Consider the following 19,866-nt stretch of genomic DNA (forward strand, 5'->3'; position numbering starts at 1 on the left):
TTTCACTGAGCTCTTGAGGTCTTTTCTTCCACCTAAGATAATTGTTACTCTCTTTTATTTTCTATTCTGATTGTGGTATTGGAGCTCAAAGTTTATTTATTTATATATATATTGGTTTTCAGACATACTTCCTCTTTCTCATCCTCTTCCTCCATCTCTCCAATCTGACCCCTTCTCCCTCTGTTTTCATTTTTCTCCCTTCTCACTCCCCTATCCCCTTCTCACCATTCACCATGTCCTACCTCTTTCCTTCCTTTGGCATCATTTCCCTCTCTTTCTTTCCACTTTATCTCTTCACCTTTCCAATCTCCAAACAGAAATCCTTCTCCCCTCTGCCTTCTCCCATTTCCAGCTCTGTCTCCCAGTATCTTCAAGCCTTGGGCTCATTCTCACACCTGCTCCATTGTCAGTCTACAGTTCCCTTCTCTCAGGCCTCTCATCTCATCCCCATCCCTGTATTTGCCCTCAGCCACAGTATCACACTTTCTCCCTGCACTGTTCCAAGAATCAGTCCTTGTCTCCTAGCTCCAGAATCAAAGCCTTATCCCTACTCTGTTCCTAGTGTCAGCCCCTTCTCTCCTACCTTCTCAGAGACAGGACCATGTTTTTCAGTTCCTGCTGCTCTGCCTGTCCCAAATTGGCTTTGGCCACCTGCACTGTGCAAGAGTTGAAATCAGAGAGCAAGTACTTAGATGGCAATTAATGCTCCCTCTATGGAGTAGCTGGGTGTGTGCAAATTTTTTTTTTCATTCTAAAATACAAAAATTTTTGAGCCCAGTATTAGCAATGCATTCTGTATATAACACAAAAATCCATCACACATATGGTAATTGATTTAGCTTAGTTTAATTAATTTTTTATAGTTTAATTTTGTTTTAAAGTCAGGTCAGTATTTTTGCGAGCACCAAGTAAAATGTATGAGTGATTTCTCACACGCTCTGCTTAGAGGGGAACACAGGCAACATAATTCTGTTAAGGGGTGCCTAGATGTTGGCACCTCAATGCAACATAGGGAGTGCCTATTCTGCAACACATCTGTGTTTCAAGATTCCATTATAGAATACTAGTGTGAACACTAGAAAAGTTTCAAAGAAGAGCGACCAAGATGGTAAAGGGGATGGAACTCCTCTCGTATGAGGAAAGACTAAAACGGTTAGGGCTCTTCAGCTTGGAAAAGAGATGGCGGAGGGGAGATATGATTGAAGTCTACAAAATCCTGAGTGGAGTAGAACGGGTATAAGTGGATCGATTTTTCACTCCGTCAAAAATTACAAAGACTAGGGGACATTTGATGAAGTTACAGGAAATACTTTTAAAATCAATAGGAGGAATTATTTTTTACCCAGAGAATAGTTAAGCTCTGCAACGCATTGCCAGAGTTTGTGGTAAGAGCGGATAGCATAGTTTTTAAAAAGGTTTTTACAATTTCCTGGAGGAAGCCTCTGCTTACCCTGGATCGGTAACATAGAATACTGCTACTGTTTGGGTTTTGGCCAGGTACTAGTGACCTGGATTAGCCACCATGAGAACGGGCTATTGGGCTTGTTGGACCATGGGTCTGAACCAGTAAGGCTATTCTTATGTTTTTACTGCACTGATGTACCCATTTATGCTAGGTCAATGGCAAGTGTAAATGGATGTGCCTAAGTGTGAAAACCAATGTGCACAGCTTACAATATTTTATACAGGTATATGTGTTTTTGGACAATATGCCCATGTCCTGCCCATTCTCTCCCCCCTCCCCCTCCCCCTCCCCTGGTCCATTCTCTCCCCTTACAATTGTGATCATCAAAAGTAAGTTATCTCATTTTGCATGTGATAGATGAGGTACAGAAAGTGCCTTGATGAAAGTAAACCATTAGAATAAGGGGTCCAGAACTTAGTAATTTCCCTCGTCAGCTTGTATTATTTCAAATGTGTTGTTTTTTTTAGGAAGAATTGAATGGGTTTTTATTTTCTAAAAAATGTTGGATAAGAAACCAAGTAGGAAGAAAGGACACGGAGGGGATTCTACTTATTTTACTTTAATTAACATTTACTTCTTTTTATTTCATGGTTTTCTTTATGACAAAACATTTTTTAATATTTTGTAAACTGTTTTGGATAATGTGTCAGGAAGAAGATAGAATATATACAAGGGTAAATCAAAAAGTAAAAGCAAAATACATTTAGGGCTCCTTTTACTAAGCTGTGATAGCGTAGAATTGCCGCATGCGCTAAACCCGCGCTATGCGGCTAGAACTTAACGCCAGCTCAATGCTGGCATTAAGGTCTAGCGTGCACTTAAAACCGTTATCACAGCTTAGTAAAAGGAGCCCTTAATGGCTTTAATAGAAGTAGCTGTGAGCTATTGAAAATATCACTTTTTCACGTGGAGGGGCATAATAAAAAAAAACGTCTAAGTCCCCTTTTGGCCTAAGTCCTTAAACGTTCAAAGCAGAAGCAGAGAAAGTGTCCATAACCAAAACAAATGTCCTTGTTTTGATTATGGCTTGCCTCTACTAAACGCCCAGATCACCACTATGTCTAAAAGTACACCCCCAGGACGTCTACACTTTTTCGCCATAATGAACCAAAAAAACGCCTAAGCCCCAAACGTCCAAAAGAAGGGCTTTTAGGCAAAGGAGGAGCCAGTCCTTCGCCTAAAAGCTGGATTCTGTAACCGATGTCTGTCAAAAACAACACCGGTTACAGAACCCCCCCACACACACACACACAACTATCCAGGCAGGAGGGTGCCCAAGACCTCCTGCCATGTTGAACCACGACCCCCCCCCCCCCCCTGACAACATCGGGGCAAGAGGGAGCTCAAGCCCTCTTGCCCCGCCAACTCCCTGACAATATCGGGGCAAGAGGGAACCCAAGCCCTCTTGCCCCGGTGATTAATATTGGGTCAGGAGAGAGCCCAAGCTCTCCTGGCCCCAGCGACCACCCCCCCCCCCCCCGCGATGGATTGGGCCAGGAGGGAGCCCAAGCCCTCCTGGCCCTGGCAACCTCCTACCCCCCACCCCCACTACATTACGGGCAGGAGGGATCCCAGGCCCTCCTGCCCTCGACGCGACCGCCCCCCCAGAACCCTCGATTGCCCCCCCCCCCGCTGACCCACGACCCCCCGGCTGACCCACCCACCCCCACCCCCTTTCCCATACCTTTTAAAGTTGGTCAGACGGCGGGTGCCAAACCCGCCCGTCCGGCAGGCAGCTGACGCCAGAATGGGCCCGGATTTTTTACCTGTTTGGTAGGTGGGTAGGGTGGTATGGGGATGGCGGTGGGGGGGGAGTAGTCTCTGGGGCTTTGGGGAGGGGGGTTGGGAGGGAGATATGGTGGGGGTTATGAGTGTGTATTTTCCTGTGTGATGGGGGAGTGTGGGGGGGGTTATTCTCCTGTGGTTCCTGCTGGAGGGGTACATGCTGGCTTGGTGGGACCTAGCTGGGAGGTCTCATGGAGTCGCTATCTTGCTTTGTGCTTTCTGACGGCTTGCTTTCTGTAACACCTTGACACTGGCTGAGATAACCTTTCTTACTTTGAATGTGGCGGGCATTAATTCACCCATTAAGAGGACCAAAATCTTCTCTTATCTGAAAAAGGAACATGCTCAAGTTGTTTTCCTACAGGAGACACACCTCACGGCTGCTGAGCATGATAAGTTGCGGAGAGGCTGGGTGGGGGAAGTCGCCCATGCTTCCTATAATTCGCGTCAGAGGGGGGTGGCCCATATTGGTGCATAAAGCCCTTGCATTTACGACCCACAAAATTGTACAGGATCCCCAGGGGAGGTATGACCTCTTGGCCGAGGAGTTACAGGCGAGGAAAGTAGTGCTCTGCAATATCTATGCCCTGAACGTATATTCTCATTCCTTCTTTTCAGCCTTGTTGGCTAAGCTCCTTTCTTTTACGGGATACCATCTTCTCTTGGCCAGGGACTTCAATATGGTCAGCAACCCCACTGTCGATTGTAAACCAGTGAGACCTCTCCGTGCGGGCATGCATCTCAAGGAGTTGATTTTCTCATGCAGGAGCTGGACCTCATTGATGCATGGCGTACCTATCATCCGGGAGAACTGGATTTCACTTTTCACTCTAGGGTGCACGATAGTCTCTCACGCATTGATTATTTGCTGGTCCCAATTCCTTGGATGGGGCAGGTTGAGCAGTTTCTTCTGACCACTCAGCTATGGTGGTGTGGGTCCATTGGAATGTGGATAATCTCAAACGGACGTGGCATCTTAACACCACAATCTTTTTGAATGGGGAATTTCATACACACTTGTCTGATGCTTGGCAGGAATATAATGCCTTCAATGATAATGGGGAAGTCTCTCAAACCATTTTTGGAGAGACAGCCAAAGCTTTTTTGAGTGGCAAGATCATAGCCTACACAGCCAATAAACGGAAACGGCAGGAGGCGGAGCTGGTGGCCCTGACCGCCCAATTGTGCGCTTGTAGACAGGCTCTCTGTGTGCGCTCCCAGGGATCTGAGCACCAAGCCTACTTGGAGGCTCAGAAGAAGATTGATGGCCTTCTTTCCGCACGGGCCTTATCCCATATCCAGGTTTACAAATACAAACTACATTACTGGGGGACTAAGGCCGGGAAATTGATGGCTAACTTGGTGTGGCCCAGCTGGAAGTGTCTCGCATTACACAACTTTGGGACGTTGGAGGCCAACCAATCACCCAGTCCCAAGATATTTAGAATAGGCTTGTGCAGTTTTATGCTGACTTATACAGTGTAGGCCCTTATGACACTTCTGCATGGGATGCCTTTTTTCATGACCTTGCTATTCCCCAGGTTTCTCTGAAAGGGTTGGAGATGTTAAATACACCTATTAGTGTTGATGAAATTTTGATGGCTATCAGCTGGCTCAAATTGGCTGAAGAACCGGGGCCCAACAGCATGGGGCCTGAATTTTATAAAATTCTCAAATCCCAGGTGAGCCCGGCTCTAGCTGCTCTGGCCAGGGACATTCATCAGGATGGTTCATTCTTGCCGGAACAAAGCCATGCCACCGTGGTGGTATTGCCCAAGCCTGGCAAGGATCCGGAGCAGGTTGGTTCATACCGCCCAAATTCCCTGCTAAACCAAGTCATGAAGATTCTCACTTCTATTCTGACCCAGAGATTGGGGAGAGTTATCCCCTTACTGATTCACCCAGACCAAGTGGGCTTTGTCCCAGGCTGTTTTGCATTGGCAAACATATTAAGGGCATTGGTTGCTTTAGGGAAGGGCCATGTGCGGCCCGGAGACAATTTCCTGGCCAGCCTTGGCATGGAGAAGGCATTTGATAAAGTCACGTGGGACTATCTGTTCTGGGTACTACAGCGGTTTGGCAAAGTGGGTCCATTCCATCATCTGGTTGCCACTTTATACATGGCACCTATGGCCCAACTCTTACTGAATGGGGACCGGACGCGGACTTTCTCCCTACATCGGGGAATGAGGCAGGGCTGCCCCCTTTCTCTCCTTTTATTAATACTATCTTTAGAATCTCTGGCCATCAAATTTTGAAGCTCTCCAGATTTCGTAGGTATTCAGGTGGGTGGTGTGACCAGTCAGGCTCCATGCCTGCCTTGGTCCCTGTGGTTTCCCTGGTGTCCACCGGGGGAGCCAGAGAGAAGCCCAGGTGAGAGAAGGTTCAGTTAGAGCAGGGCGTGGCTCCTCTCATGAAAAGCCAGTAGTTTGCACTTGGCAGGGGAGGTGAGAGGGAAGACATGGGTCTCTTCCCAAGTAGAGCATTGCTGGCTCAAACTAGGGTAATGCCTTAGACCTGGGTGTGGAAGAAGCTGGGTCCACACCACCATTTGCAGCACAGGCCAGCGTGTGTTGTGAAGCTGCAAGAAAAGAGGCTTGGCAATCATTTGCAAGGACTGAGCAAAGAACTGTGAGTTTTTCCTTCTGTTTGCTATTCTGGCTGAGGTTAGTTTTTTTTTTTTTTTCAGTTAGTTGCATGGACTTCCTGAACTGTGGGATTGTTTTTCCATTTTGATTTTCTGCAGTTTGTTAAGCTGGAAGTGCTTTTGTGGGAAGAAGTTTGCTAACAACTGGGAGGGATTTTGTAAACTGTTTTTGAGCTTTTTTCAGGCAAACTTGAGGCACTCCCCTAGACCCAGCAGTGCTATAAGATAAGCTGGAGGCTTTGCTATTTAAGACTGATTGAGTATTGGTGTATCATTGCAGGGAAATGAACTTTCTTGAAACCTGCTAGGAGCAGGCTTTGAAAGCCTTATTGCAAGAAGCTCTGTGGAGAATAAAATCACAGAAATTATTGGCATTTGTGAGGAGAAATCCTGAACTCACCCAGAGTTTTCTCGTTGGGAGTTTTTTTTCTGTTGTGTTTTGCAAGTTACATTGATTTGGGGATTTTGCCATTCTGTTTCATTCTGATAGTAAATTTTCTTTAGAAACCGAACCTGTAACTTTATGCATTGGTTCTGTTTTTGTTTTACTCATATTAATGCAGTTCCTGCATGGTGACTCCATACTGGGTCACACGCCGGTGCAATTTTAGCTGTAGCCACTAGAGGCACTGAGGAGTCCCATGGGAAGGCTCTGGTGCCGGCTACAGTGGTCAGGAATGCCGTATAGCCATGTTCGCAGATGACATGCTATAGTTTGTTCATGAGGCCTCCACTTCTCTCTAATCTAATCTAATCTTTAGTCTTATATACCGGGTCATTCCCAGGTGACTTGAACCGGTTAACAAAACATAATCTTAACACCGTAGATAAACAATAATAAAGAAAGGAAAATCAGTAAATGTCAGCAAAGAGTTGTCAGCTAGGGATTCCTATCAATTATCAGTGAGATATTTTGTAAATAGATACATTTTCAAAGTTTTTCTAAAGCAGGTCAACAAAGAGAGAGTTCTAATAACTGAAGGAAGATCATTCCAAATTTTAACCAAAGTGAATGGCAAAGAATGTGAAAGCCTAGCTAAAGTTTGAATCCCTTTAATTAATTTAAATTTATGTATATTCCTTGTAGACTGAAAACAATAAGAATTAAAAGAATGAGGAAATAATGGGAAGAAAATCCCATATAGACTCTTAAAAATCACATTTGCACATTTAAACTGGACCCTCCAATAAATCGGAAGCCAGTGCAATGCCCTCAACAGTGGAGTAACATGATCATATTTATTTTTACCAAAGATTATTTTGGCAGCCATATTCTGAATGAGTTGTAATCTCTCCCACATATCGTCGCCTTGAGCCATCTATTTGGCTCATTTTCTGGCCTATTAACTTTGGGAAATCAGAGGCGATAGTGGTCTCGGTTCCCTGTGCCTCTCATGAGAACACCCATTTTCCCTTCCTGTGGGCCGCACAGGACCTGAAATACCTTGGTATCTTCTTGAGTGTTGATTGGGCTCGAGTCTATCAGAGGAACATTGTTTCTAAGATTGAGGGTTTCTGCGATACATGTACTTGTTGGGGTGACCTGCCGCTATCCCTTTTTGGGAGAATTGACCTTATTAAGATTGTATTATTGCCCAAACTTCTCTACCCCATGCAGTTGCTACCCTTTTGGTGGGGAATATTCATGAACGCCTGTTTTGGTCTATTATTGGCTATTTTATCTGGCGCTCCCATAGAGCTCGCATTAGCTACCAGAAATTAATGAAAGGTCGGGTGCAAGGGGGGGCTCGCTGTGCCAGACCTCCGGCTTTATAATGTTGCCACCTTGTTACACTAAAAAATCCATGAGGCCTATACGCGGGGGTTCCTAGCACACTGGATTCGCCCTTATAATCTTATAGCATACATTTTGCTGGGTACTTGGCGGTGGGGGGTGCCTTCGGGCTGTAAAATTTGGCTAGATTCCCTCCGGAAAGCTTTGACTTGGTGGAGGAGACACGTTGGGGGCATGGTGGGAAATTGGGCTATGACTCCCAAACAGGGGTGCCCTCTTTTCCGGCTGGGGGGGAGGGGCTGGTGGAACTCTGGTTTGGACGGGGCTATTATCTGGGTCATTGTGGGGAGGGATATTCCCAGGCTGGGTTCCCTACTTAGGAGGCTCTTCGGAGTAACTGGGGGGTCCCCAGCCAACCTTTTTATTCTTATTTGCAGTTGAGGCATTACTATTATAGCGAGCTGGCTAGGTCTCCTTGGGGGGGGTCGTTCCATAAGCTTGACAAATTTTTCCTCTATCTCCCAGTTTCTGCCAATTCTGTTTCTACATGGTACAAATTGGGGAGGGATGAACAGGCTTCCCCCCACCTAGCCTCTCTGTCACGGCTTTGGTCCCTGGATCTCAGAGAGGAACTCTCCGACAGCTTTATTCAAGAATGTTTTGCCTGCGCAACCAAGAGGTCTCATAATGCTCTGCCACAGGAGATGCAATTTAAGATCTTGCATAGAGCCTATATTACCAGGTATCAAGGGGTGCAGGCGGGCCTGTGGGAGCCTGAGGAGTGTGTCCGTTGCAAGCATATGAAAGGATCTATGCTACACCTGTTGGTCGACGGTGCAGATTTAGGTCCTTATTGGAATTGTGTTTTGGAAATATTGCAGGGGGGGGTGTAGGCCTTTTCAATGGTCTTATAAAGTCTTGGTGTTGGGTCATGAGGGAGACCTGGCTGATCAGGGCCTCTCTCAGGACCAATGTCAATTTATTGCCATTGGTCTCTTGCTGGCCAAGCGTCATATTCTACGTGTCTGGATGGATGAATGTTCCCCTGCCTCAAAGGCCTGGTTGGGTTCCATGAGAGAGATGGCAGGTTGGGAATTGTGAGGGGAGCACAGGATCAGAGAGCCCAGTAGAAGAATTATTGGGCTCTGTGGCATGAGTTTCTTTCTTACCCGCTGGCAAGCGTTGATTCTGAGTGAGTAGACTTCTGCCGGTTGTCTCAGTCCCTGGCGGGAACCACGGGGGTGGGGGGGGGAGAGGGGGTTGGGAGTAAACTCACAAAAAGGTTTCTATATCAGTGTGGACCTTCTGTGCTTGGTCCTATGGGACTTGCTGTGGTGGAGAGACACTTTATGATATTCCTCTTCTGTGTCTGTTTCTTTTTTTGGGTGCCCTCTCCACCTGGCGGTGGAAATTCTGTGTTAACACTATGCTGTGTTCTTAGTTTCTCAATGTTAGCTTGACTGGTTCCTGTAGGGGGTTTTTTTTGTTTTGTTTGTTGCTTTTGGATGTTTCTGCACTGATGTGAAACTCAATAAGCATTTATAAAAAAAAGTCATTTAGGAGAGAAGTTATTAAATTGAGCTATTGTTAAGATTGGTTATTTTACCATGGTATGCTAATTTAGCACAGGGTTCCATTTTATGCAAAGAGATACTTGCCAAAATAGCAAAATTTGGGGTAAAATAACCTAACTTAGAGGTAGCCCACATCAATACCATCACCACCCCTTGTTTTCTATGCTTGTGTATATCCATTCTCTTCCTGTGCCCAGTTGTCTTTGAGGTGCAAATTCAGAAGAGGTCTAACAACTTAATTTTCTATTTTGTTTAGGGGAATTTTTTTTATATCAGTGGTTCCCAAACCTTGTCCTGGAAGCACCTCAGCCAGTCAAATTTTCAGGATATCCATAATGAATATTCTCGAGAGAGATATGCATGCAATTGAAGCATTCTAAATGTGGCCAATGCATTCTTTGTGGCATCACTGAGGAGTTATGATCTTTTGTTAATCCCTGGGACAACAGAGAAATTGGATTGTTCCACTACCTGTCTATCTAAGGAGATGATCTATACAATTTGTTGTCCTTATACAAATTGTATATAGGACAAACTGAGAATTTTTAAGACCCAGATGATCTAATATAAGCATTGCATCACATATGAAAAGTTGGAAGCACCAATGGTGCAACATCGTATCTAAAAGGCTGTGGACGATAATGTTTTATTAGATAATTTATTTATCGCTTCTTAGATACAAATAAAATGGTCCACATGTGTAGTCCTACCAGACCTTATATGGTCAGTGTTTCGGAGAACACGCCTTCCTCAGGGGTCCTAAAAAAATTAGGTATAATTATGGAATCTTATGTGTAATGTATAGTAATGTAAAAAAACAGTGATAAAGTGACAGAGATACAAACCATTTGCATACTGTAAATGTGAGTGACTGAATGGTATATAGAAAGAGGTGATGACTAGTGAAATATCAGACCCATAGAATACATAAAAAGAAGAACAATCAAAAAAGACTAAACATGCCACATCCAGAACAAAAGTGAGTCATATTTTTACACATTTCTATTTTAGGTGTTTTACATTTTACCACAGACATACTTATTTTTAATAGGTTCCACAAGTTTCATGACATCTAAGATCATATTAAACACGGACCGTGTAGGGTCTGGTAGGACTACACATGTGGACCATTTTATTTGTATCTAAGAAGCGATAGATATCTAATAGAACATCATCGTCCACAGTCTTTTGTTTTATCATTTGGATTGTTTTTACTGTGGACTACTGGGTCTGCCATTTTTTGTTGCTTTCTGCAACATCATATCCAGCATACCCATTCTTTTGCAGATCTTAAATGTTGGGTGACTGAGCAGCTCCAACTGTCATTCCTCGAGGACGATTTTAAATGCCAACTACGGTAGCATGAGCAGAAATTGATTTTTTTATTACATTCATGGAAACCGATCAGCTTGAATATCAGCCTAGAGTAGAAGGCATTCTAATGAGGAGAAATGATATGTTGATTGTTTTTGAGGAAGGTTGAAAGCCGTCATATTATCAATCTGAATAAGGACTGTGTGTGCATTACGTTTATCCTATACTAGGTAACACATAAAACCCTTTCTCAGTGAAGTTCTGATCCTGGCTTTATTTCCACTTAGCTTGTGTGTCATTGTGAGGCCTCCAGCTTGCTTTAATGAAAATGTTTCCTACAGTGTGTTAACAGTCTTAAGTCAATGTCACATAGAACAAATTAGCTTGACAGAAATATCTGCTGTACCTGCTTGGTTTCCCTGGTGGAGCTTAATTAAACTGCAATTACATGTATAATTCCAATCATTTGATCATCACACCTTTCAGGAAATAGACAGACCCCCCAGTGGGGGTCCAGGGACTCAGGCACCTGCTTCCCTCGCTGGGTGGGCTTGTTGCTGTGAATCTGCCTGTCTCAAAAGAGCAAAATTTGCTGGGCTGACCTCAGAAGTGATAATTTTCTGTCTACCTGAAAATTGGTTGTTGCAAAAGTTTGAAATTTGTTGCTGATAGAATAACTTTGCTAAACAGTGGGGAAATTTAGGAATGAATGAGCTTTCCATTCCTTGTTATTCAAAACCAACCACAAAATGTTGCTAAGTTTACATTTATTATTTTTATACTGAGGTGTTACAATGAGTTATTCTAATGTTCATTAATTTTGGATAATATATCAATACTAGGGCTGTACATCGATTAAAATTTTTTATCGTATGATTAATCAAGATTAAAATGTTTAGTCGTGCAATTAATCGCATAAAGTGCCCCTTCACATTTCCTCCTGTTTAGTGGGAATATAAATATAGCAGATGTAAATTCTCAAAACTGACACATTTCAATTGTCCCAGAGAAGGGCAGTATATCAAATCCCATTACCCCCTTACTAAACTAAAAATAAAATAATCTTATCTTTGTTGTGTAGTAATTTTATCTTTCTAATCATCTTGTTCCGCATCTCTGGTTCTATTTCCCTGTGCTCTGTCTATTCACTTTCTTCTTTTTTTCTTCTCTTCCTGCCCAATTAATACTGCAGTAAATGTGACCACGTAACCCCTCTGCTCAAGGAATTACATTGGCTTCCAGTGTATCTCAGAATTCAATTAAGTACATTTCTATTGCATTTAAGATCCTATTTGGCATTTTCGCTACTTTGATTCATTTAGACTGGAATGTTCATAGATCTCATCTTGCCAGAAGTTCTCAAAAATCAAAACTTACATTTCCCTCTCTCAGTGGTAAAAACAGAACCTTTAAGAGATTTAATCATTCTTTTGCTTTTAAATAAACCAAATTCTGGAATGCATTACCGCTTACATTAAGAAGTTTAGGTTCTTTTGCTTTATTCCAGAAAGTTCTGAAAACTTTTTTGTTTGCTAAACATTTTAGAAATTAACTATTTCAGTCTACTTTTCCTTGTCAAGTTTATGTATTATGTATTTCATTATTGAAAACCAAGTCGAGCTCCTCTTGGTTGATGACTCGGTCTATTAAACTAAGTTTTAGTTTAGTTTATATCCATCTTTATGTATTATGTATTTCATTATTGAAAACCAAGTCGAGCTCCTCTTGGTTGATGACTCGGTCTATTAAACTAAGTTTTAGTTTAGTTTATATCCATCTTTATGTATTATGTATTTCATTATTGAAAACCAAGTCGAGCTCCTCTTGGTTGATGACTCGGTCTATTAAACTAAGTTTTAGTTTAGTTTATATCCATCTTTCATGATCAACTTTTCTTCCATTTTTCTTCCTCCTTTTCAAACCTGTCTAGTTTCCATCTCTTATCTACCCTGCCATTCAAGGGCACCATAATCTCCCTCCTCTCCTTTTTTTTCTGTTCTCTTCCATGGGTACCTTCCCTCCCCTCCCTTCCCTCTCCCCACCATTCCATGCTCATCATTTCCCTTGTTTTTTTCATCCCTATTTCCAGAATCCAGCCCTCTCAAACATCATCCTATCCCCCCATCTGCACCTCTTTCTCCCTGCAAATCTGTGCTCCTACCTTATCCTTCCTTCCTTCCCTCCCCCCTCACATGGTTGGATATCTCTCTCTCCCCTCCCTCCCTAACATGATTGGATTTCTCTCTCTCTCGCCCTCCCCCACCATGGCCGGCTATCTCTCCCTGCTAGTCCCTCTCCCATGGTCAAGCATCTCTCTCTCCTTCTTCCCTATCCCCCATGGTCCAGTCTGGTGTGGTTCAGTCAGGTCTCTCTCCTCACTCCCTTCCCCCATGGTCAGCTCTCTGTCCTCCTTCCCTCCCTCTCTCTAACCTTTCAAAGCTGCCGGTAGTGCTAGAGCAGAGGTTCCCAAAACGTCGATCACGATCTACTGGTCAATCGAAAAGGCAATGCCAGTAGATCGCTGAGCCAGTCTTCTCCCTAGTGTCTTTAGCATCTTTTAGCCGGGCACTCTGCCTAGCTAATTTAGGTGAGCACCCAGCTGTCTTACTCAGATGACATGCTTCCCCCTCAGTGTCCTCCGTTCTTCACTCTGGACCTATCACAGATGAAAGTTAATTACGGCAGCCTGCAGAGCAAACATAGCAGGCTGCAGTTGGTCTCTGTAGCACGTTCTCTCTGCCACGGTCCCGCCCCTGACATTACAGGAGGTGCGGGACCAGGGTAGAGAGAACATGCTACAGAGGCCGACGGCAGCCTGCTACATTTGCTCTGCAGGCTGCTGTAATTAACTGTGGTAGTTAGGCCCAGAGGGAAGAATGGAGACGAGGACAGTTTGAAGATAAACTGAGGGAGTAAGTCTGTACCCTCATCCATCCTCTTGATGAAACATAGCATTTAGGGAAGTACTCCTCCCAGTAAGGCCCCCAGAGTGCCTTCCCAGCTGCCTGTGGCATCCGTTTGCTGAGCACTTTAAAATGTATTCATTTTAAGTTTGCTACTGTTTTGTCTAGTTTCAGAGGCATAAAGGGGAATTAGCTGAAGTTGCAATCAAGAGGTAAGGCTGTGCCCATAGCGAGGGCTCTGGTGGGATGCCTTAGAGATGCTGGATCGGGAGGGAGACAAAAGGACCTTAAGAAGGGGAGGTGGAAAGCAGCTTTGAACCAAAAGCCTTGAACCAAAAGGGAAGGGGAAGACAGATCCTGGACTAGTAGAGTGGTTAGAGAGGGGAAACACCCTGAACCGAGGAAAGAGAGGTGCCAGGCCCTGGGGAGGGGAAAGACAAAGTGAGAGAGACAAAGACCTTGACCAAAGGTGGGAGGACTCAAAATGAAAGCAGAAGGAAGATAGAGAGAAGGAGAAACCTGAAACAAAGGGGAGGCAGAAGAGAGGGGGGCAGATGTTGGGATATGGAAGGTGCAGACAGAGGAGGAGAGACCCTGAGGAAGAACAGAGAGATGCATGATCATAACAGAGGAGAGAGAGAGGGAGACATGTTGCCAATAGGGGTGGAGGAGAGAGGAAGAAAAGTTGGACTCCCGGAGGGATAGAGAGAGATGTTGGTTAGGGAATGGAATGAGGTCTGGAGGACAGAAGAGGTGCACACAGTATATATAATAAATAAATATGGGGGGTCTTTTACTAAGGCGCGCTAGCTGATTTAGCTCATGCTAAATGCTAATGCGTCCAAAGAATATAATGGGCGCATTAGCACTTAGCACTCGCTAAATCGGCTAGCGCACCTTAGTAAAAGAGGGGGTATATGTTTAGTGTTTTTATTGTTGGTAGATCATTTTGACTTGGTCATTTTAAAAGTAGCTTGCAAGCCCAAAAAGCGTGGGCACCCCTGTGCTAGAGATTAAAACATAGTACTGCCTGCAGGCTAGGCAGCTCCAGTCTCTCGCGGTCTCTTTAGTCCCTGTTACACCGGAACAGCTAATGTAACTTCCTGTTCCAGTGTAGCACGTGGGGTACCCAAAATCCAGCAAGGCCAATGCACAGAAGACGTGATGTTCGACATCTATCAAAAGTTTCTATTAGTGGCTGAACTGATGGCAGAATTGTCATTGTCTTTGAATGTGTGCATAGGGCCCAAACCTATGGATCAATCAAGGGAAATTGTAGCCTGGTTTTCTTCAGTTCCTAGTGAAAGAGCGGATCCTGCTTTCATTGAGAAAGGTGGGTTACATTGACCTGTTTAAACCTGTAAATCAGATACCAAGTGTGCTCAGTATACTGAGCTTCTCCTGAGTAAATCTGCTCCAGGCATTACTGAGTTTTATAAATATTATATTATCAACTGTGATATCACAGTATATAGTTGCAGGGAGGAAAGGGGGTACTTAAATGGGAACACTTCCTCAGGCAGTCAATGGGAATGGGGGCCAGTGCATTTGCTAAGGGGGTGGGGAAGGGGAAGAGAGGTTTTGATGAGGGATCATAAAACTGATTTTATGATGTGACATAATCAGAATAATATGCACTATGAAGGATGCTATACTGGAAAAGAGTTAGTAAAAATTTATTGGGTTTATTCTATTTTTCTCAATGAGTATTAAACAGTATGGCTTACGATGAATGTCAGAGGTCTTAACACTCCCCACAAGTACCTGTTGGGTTTTTGTTATTGTTTTTTTAAGAGGTAGATTGTACATGGGGGTGGGATATTTGCAGAAAACATTTTTAAACCTTCCCATGAATATCTATTGAAACATAAGAAATATCCCTATCTGTTCTTGGTGTCCAACAGGATAGGTACCTGCTCTTCCAACAATTCAAGAACAACACACAGCGGCTTTAACTGACCTTTCCAACCCCCTTCAAATTTGCCGAAAGAAACTATTCAATTCCACTTGAAATTCAATTTGAATTTCAAGGTCCCAAGGTTTGGAATAGCCTGCCACTATGTCTGCCTCAGATCCCTTCATACTACCAGTTCAGGAAAACACTAAATAACATATCTCTTCTCACTGTAACACCCAGAACTGTTTCTTAACTTAATCCAAATACTTAATTGTAATGTAAACCTCAGATATCTTATTGTAAGCTGCATAGAATCCAAGTTGAAATTTTGTGGGATATAAGAAATTGTATAGTACTAATACCAATGGGGTGAGAATAGTATTTGAACGTTCCTGGAAGCCATTGCTGCTGCTTTCAAACCAAAAGCCAAGGCCTCAAACTGCCTTTTGAAGACTAAATACACCCTGCGTTCCTGCACATCCTTTAATATCAATTCTCCTTCACTGAGGAGAAAAGTCATCTTGGTAACCTGCGCTACTAAGGAATCAACCTTAGACTGGACACACATCTGCTAAAAGTCAGGAGCCACTGGTGAAGGGACACGTATCAGAACTTTGGTAATTTTCCTTAGGCATATGTTGTTTAAAGATGTAAAGGCAGGCCCTGTTAGTCTTTCCTTCTTTGAAAATACTACAAGGACATGTATGTTTGAACAGAGATGTTGTGAAGTGAATTCAATTGTTTTGTTAAGCCGTATTACAGACAGATTTAGATTAGAAGCTCTGCTAGTTAAGGCTTTTTCTGACCTTTTGGACTCCAGCCAGAGATAGAGGAAAATGCTGATGTCTTTAAAGTTTCATGTGATCTGTGTCCACATATGGTTTGCATTTACGTCATATGCTGACGACCCTTACCCATGTAAAATGTATAAAAGGAGGTACAGAATATTCAATAAAGCGGACATGTTTGGAGATCATTTCTTGCCTCTACAATATGTCCCCAGGTGCACCTGTCTTCCAAATGACAGAGAAAGTATGGGGCAGGAATTGGGACCTAATCCTTTTCTACTGGATATATTGTTCTTATTGTCTTGGCAACCAGCAAGGGCCCCTCCAGGACCTCCTAATGTTCCATCAGCATCATGGTAATATAAGGGTGCGAGGGAAAGAATATGGTCTAATCCAGGGATGCCCACACTTTTTGGGCTTGTGAGCTACTTTTAAAATGACCAAGTCAAAATGATCTACCAACAGTAAAATTTTAAAAAACACAAAGCACACTGTACGCAGAGAAAATGTTAATTATCATTTATATTCTGGGTTTTTTTTTCAAAGAGATCAAGGCAGATGACTTTATGCAATGTCACTTCAGTAACAACTATACAAAAATAGACAAATATACCCCCTCCCTTTTTACTAAACCGCGATAGCAATTTTTAGCGCAGGGAGTTGCGCAGAATGCCCTGCGCTGCTCTCGATGCTCATAGGCTCCCTGCGCTAAAAATTGCTATTGCGGTTTAGTAAAAGGGGGCCATAGTGCAAAATATAGACAGCAGATATAAATTCTCAAAACGGCCACATTTTGATCACTAAATTGAAAATAAAATCATTTTTCCTACCTTTGTTGTCTGGTCATTATTCAAATCTTGTTGGTCCCAGGCACTGGTTGTCTTCTGATAACTTGCTTCTTTCTTCGTGCTAACCATCCATCTTCTATCTCTGTCCTCCCCTTCCATTTCCCTTCCCTCCCCTGGAGGTCTGGAATCTTTCCTTTTTTTTGTCTCCATCCACAGATCTACCTTTTCTCAACTACCCTTCTATCCAGTATCTCTATCCCCCCCTTCACACCATCCCTTATGTCCAACTTCTCTCCCTTTCTGTTCCTTCTCTCCCTAAATCCCATTGTCCACCATCTCTCTCCCACTCCTCTGTTTTTAGATCCATTATTTCTTCCCCCCAAAGTCCGGCATATGCATGTCTCTTTGAACCCCCCTTCCCTCCCCCCCAAAGGCCTGCACCATCACCCCTGAAGGCCTGCACTACCCTCCTGAAGGTCTGCACCCACCCCTGAAGGCCTGCCTGCCCCCCTGAAGGCCTGCACCCCATCCATGAAGGCCTGCCTGTCCTCCCTGAAGGCCTGTACCCCCCAAAAGCCTGCACAACCACCCTTGAAGGCCTGTCCACCTCGAAGGACTACCCACCTCCCCCGCCACCGGAGGCCTGTGTGTTCCTCCATGAACTCCCGCGCATCCCTTTACTTAATTTTAGCAGGGAGCAGCCTACAGAGACGATCGCCAGTACTTTAGCGATCCTTGCAAGTTGCCATAGGCCTCAGGAGCTGTCGCCCCTCTGTTGCGGTACCGCCCCCTCCTCTGATGTTGGAGGCAGGATCGCGGCAGAGGGATGACAGTTTCTGAGGCCTATGGCAACCTGCAAGAATCGCTAAAGTACTGGTGATCGTCTCTGCAAGCTTCTCCCTGCTAAAATTAAGTAAAGGGATGCGCGGGAGGCCAGAGAGAAAGCCGGACAGCACAGAAAGGAAACTGCATGGCTCAACGATCGACCGGAGTTGCCTGAGCAACTGACCAGTTGATCACGATCAACGTATTGGGCACCCCTGGTCTAATCCTTAGAACCGCTCATGACAAAACATTGAGCTTCCGGGGTCTGCGGGAGTTCTAGTTTTTGTTACAGAATTGTTGCGGGAACTATCTCCACCAAATCCAAAAAGTGCTTCTGCCACTCCCAGCGGGATGGCAACCCCTGCTGTCCGGGAGGGATTTGGGATGACAATCTGCCAGTCCATCAGGTTGTCCAAACTATTGCCAAAAAGCAACTGTCCCTTAAAGGGTAATCTGCTGAGAGTGGCTTTGGAAGCTGAATCACCCATCCACTGTCTGATCCAAAGCATCCAGCAGGCAGAAACTGAGTAAGACGAAACTTTGCTCATGACTCTGATGTCATAAAGAACATCATATGGGGACAGGTGTCCCCCAGCTCTGAAGGACTAGTCCACAATCTGGTATGGCAGGCCCTTGCTACAAACGAGGCAGCTGCTGCTGCTTTGATACCCAAAGCCTGCGCTTCAAACTGCATTTTAAGGACCATGTCCACCTTACGATGCTGTGCATCTTTCAGCATCATTCATTCTCACTAGGAAGGGATGTGCACTTAGTCACTTGCGCTACTATGATATCCACTTTCAGATAAAAAGAGATGTTGGAAGTCTGGATTCATAGGATAAAACCTAGACAGCTTTGGCCACCTTTTGAGAGCCCCCAGGCATCTACTATGATCAATGACTAAGGTGGTGATATCCAGATTAGCCAGAAAAAAAGGTAGTCTATGAATTAGTGCCGCACATAAATGGAACACTGAGAGATGCAGGGTTGTCGAAAATCCAGCTTCAACACACAGAGGTTGTCAGAAAAGACGTGAAACGGAGGGATCATCCCCATGAACAAAAGCCATCACAGTCTCCTGACCTCTGGTCCTCGAAAGGGACCCCAAATCATCCAAGGATGCAGCTGAATGTTGTGACAACAAAGGCATGGAAAGGGACTTCCCGTCCTCCCAGTTGTGCTCCGAATGGTCACTGACATTAGGAACAGGAGTGTTGTGAGGTGGAGACGCCTGCTTGGGACATGAACCCCCTTGAGGCGAAGCTGGCGTGCTTACTGGAAGCGTAGCACTTTCTGGGCCTGTTAAGTAAGCTTTCCACAGGAGACTGATAAAGTCAGAAAACCTTTGGACTGGAGACCACAAAGGGCCCTGTAAGATCCCTGACTGGAGAGGTCAGGCCTCCTCTGCCTATAGGCGCTTGCATTTAGACTCCTCACTACATGCAGCCTCTGGATGGGATTTCTTCCTCAAAGACCAAGCTCTCTGGGCTTGTTGGGGCTCTAGCACCCTGGAGGAATGAAGAGAGGCAGCACAAAGCTGCTACCCCTTCCTCCCACACCATGTGGAACATGGCCCCTCTTCAGCCGTTAACTCCACACCGAAAATGCATGAATTAGGAGGACTAGACTGACTTAGGAAATCCATTGCAGATGATCCCTTGGAAAAGGAGGGGTTTTGAGGCATAAAAAAATAGACTTTGGAAAAAAAGCTAAACATCTAAGATGGCTGCCGCTATAAAAATTTGCACCAAAAACAGCCCATTGGAGCTGAACTGTAAAACAGAAAAATATCGAAAAAGGGGGTTTTGAATGTGGGGCAACCTTCCTCTAACCCCCAAAATCCTCAAATTTGGTTGGTTTGGGTTTTTTTAGACCCCCCCCCCCCCCCCGATTTGGAATCTGTTTTCCAGTGCAGAAAGGGAAAAATTGGAAGATTTGAATGACACCCTTTTCTACAAAGTTCGTGACTAGAGAGAAGGAACAGTTATAGTACGGAATCCTATATCTTTGCAACAGAATTAAAGTTTTTTCATGTGTGGACCCAGCTGATAGTGTAAGTTATTTTAAAGATATTTTGTTTAGCCACATTAGTTAACATGGACATTTAAGCAAATACAAGAATACGTATGCTATAATGTTACTGTT

The 19,866-nt window shown here is 44.3% G+C and overlaps 1 protein-coding gene across 6 annotated transcripts in view; it reads right to left on the reverse strand.

Moving 5' to 3' along the window:
* Positions 1-19,866, reverse strand: part of SFXN5 (sideroflexin 5) — a 534,682-nt gene that overhangs the window by 491,839 nt on the left and 22,977 nt on the right. The window lies entirely within an intron of this gene.

Source organism: Geotrypetes seraphini, chromosome 1 (genome assembly GCF_902459505.1).
Source record: "Geotrypetes seraphini chromosome 1, aGeoSer1.1, whole genome shotgun sequence".
In the NCBI taxonomy this organism is placed as follows: domain Eukaryota; kingdom Metazoa; phylum Chordata; class Amphibia; order Gymnophiona; family Dermophiidae; genus Geotrypetes; species Geotrypetes seraphini.